Source organism: Myotis brandtii, unplaced genomic scaffold (genome assembly GCF_000412655.1).
Source record: "Myotis brandtii unplaced genomic scaffold, ASM41265v1 scaffold466, whole genome shotgun sequence".
NCBI lineage: Eukaryota > Metazoa > Chordata > Mammalia > Chiroptera > Vespertilionidae > Myotis > Myotis brandtii.
Window position 1 is genome coordinate 111,656 of NW_005367809.1, and position 2,084 is coordinate 113,739.

At 44.4% G+C, this 2,084-nt stretch overlaps 1 pseudogene; it reads left to right on the plus strand.

Annotated features, from left to right (window-relative positions):
* The first annotated feature begins 209 nt into the window (after positions 1-209).
* LOC102258134 lies at positions 210-1,462 on the plus strand (annotated as a pseudogene).
* Positions 1,463-2,084: the final 622 nt, after the last annotated feature.

Here is a 2,084-nt window from a genome sequence, read left to right on the forward strand (position 1 = left end):
AGACACAGGGGGGGGGGGGGGCGAGCAATGAGGGGATAAGGACACATATGTAATATGTAATACCTTAATCAATAAAGAAAAATAAATAAAAAAAGAGAACGAAATAACCTGTGAATGGAACAAGATCTTATTAAGAATAAATCTCGGTGCGGCTCCTCGGTGGGTGGCGGCGGTGGCCTGAGCGGTTCCTCCGGGCCCTGCTAATGTAGGGGCCCGGCCCGGGGAGGATGGCGCCCTACGGTGGGGACCGGCCGTGTTGGAGGTACCCGGAGTCCGCTGCAGGGCTGGGGCACCAGTTTTAGGAGAGGCCCGACTTGACTCTGGGAGCCAGCTGGTGGAGGCGATAGACGAGTATCAGATATTAGCAAGACATCTACAGAAAGAGGCCCAAGCTCAACACAATAATTCTGAATTCACAGAAGATCTAAAGAAAACCATAGGCAAAATTGCAACATGCTTGGAATTACGAAGTGCAGCTTTACAGTCCACACAGTCCCAAGAAGAATTTAAACTGGAGGACCGGAAGCAGCTAGAACCAATCCTAAAGAATTCCCATAATAAAGAATCACCTTACCTATAATAAAAAATTCCCATTTGACGTGCAGCCTGTCCCTTAAGAAGAATTTTAGCACCTGGTGAAGAAGAGAATTTGGAATTTGAAGAAGATGAAGAAGAGGGTGGTGCTGGATCGGGTCTCCTGATTCCTTTCCTGCTAGAGTTCCTGGTACTTTATTACCAAGGTTGCCGTCAGAACCAAGAATGACGTTACTATCAGAATCGAGAAGATCCGTCTGAAAGATGCTGGGCAATGCATTGATCGCCATATCACAGTCAGTGTAAAGGATCCGAACGGCACAATTTAACTCCTGTGCAAGATACCCCTGTGGCTTCAAGAAAAGAAGATATAGCCCTAACAGGTTTGGCTCAGTGGATAGAGCGTCAGCCTGCGGACGGAAGGGTCCCAGGTTCAATTCCGGTCAAGGGCATGTACCTTGGTTGCCGGCACATCCCCAGTAGGGGATGTGCAGGAGGCAGCTGATTGATGTTTCTCTCTCATCGATGTTTCTAACTCTATCCCTCTCCCTTCCTCTCTGTAAAAAATCAATAAAATATATTTTTTAAAAAAAGAAAGAAAAGAAGATACATATGTTCCTTTTAATGTGGACATTGAGCTCCAGAAGCATGTTGAAAAATTAACCAAAGGGGCAGCTATCTTCTTTGAATTCAAACACTACAAGCCTAAAAAAAGGTTTATCAGTACCAAGTGTTTCGCTTTCATGGAGATGGATGAAATTAAACCTGAGCCCATTGTAGTAGAACTATACACGAAACCCACTGATTTTAAAAGAAAGAAATTGCAATTATTGACCAAGAAACCACTTTATCTTCATCTACATCAAACTTCGCACAAGGAATGACCCTGACATGAATAACCTGGAACTTCTGTGAATTTTACCACTCACTAAAAACATCGTAGCTCTGCACAGAATCATCTCCCTTCAGCAGGCAGGAAGCAGGCGGTGCCAGGCCAGTGGGCCCGAGGGAGTCGACTGCAAAGCTGTAGCACAGAACCTACATCCAGCACATCACTGACGTGTAGGAGTCCTTTGGATACAGGCTTATTGTAGGTTTTGAAACATGTTTTAACTTTTCTATTGATTGTGCAATTAATATTCTCTTTTCTAATTGTCCACTACTGCCCTGCTTCCTGGGACAACACTGTTGTGGGTGGGATGTGCTCATCTTCAACCTTATTACAGCGATAAGAATGTACTAGAGTTTACACATCTGTTCCCTTCTGCTCCACTATGCTCTTTTTGTTTTTTGAATTAATGTCAAGTTTTGGTCCAATGTGGGTAGGATAGTATGAAACTGCTTTGGAGAGTTTGGACCAGTTATGCTGCCCAAGAAGTAAATTTCTAGGCTGCTCCTCGAAGGTGGCCTAAGTTCACCGGATTTTGTCCTTTTCCTGCTCAGAGTGTGCCTTGGCCAGATCGGTATCCATATGGGGTTGTTCCCAGGTTGTAGCTGTGATTTTTCCAGATGTCAAGATTGTTTCTGAAAGTGAGCATATTTTTAGTCAT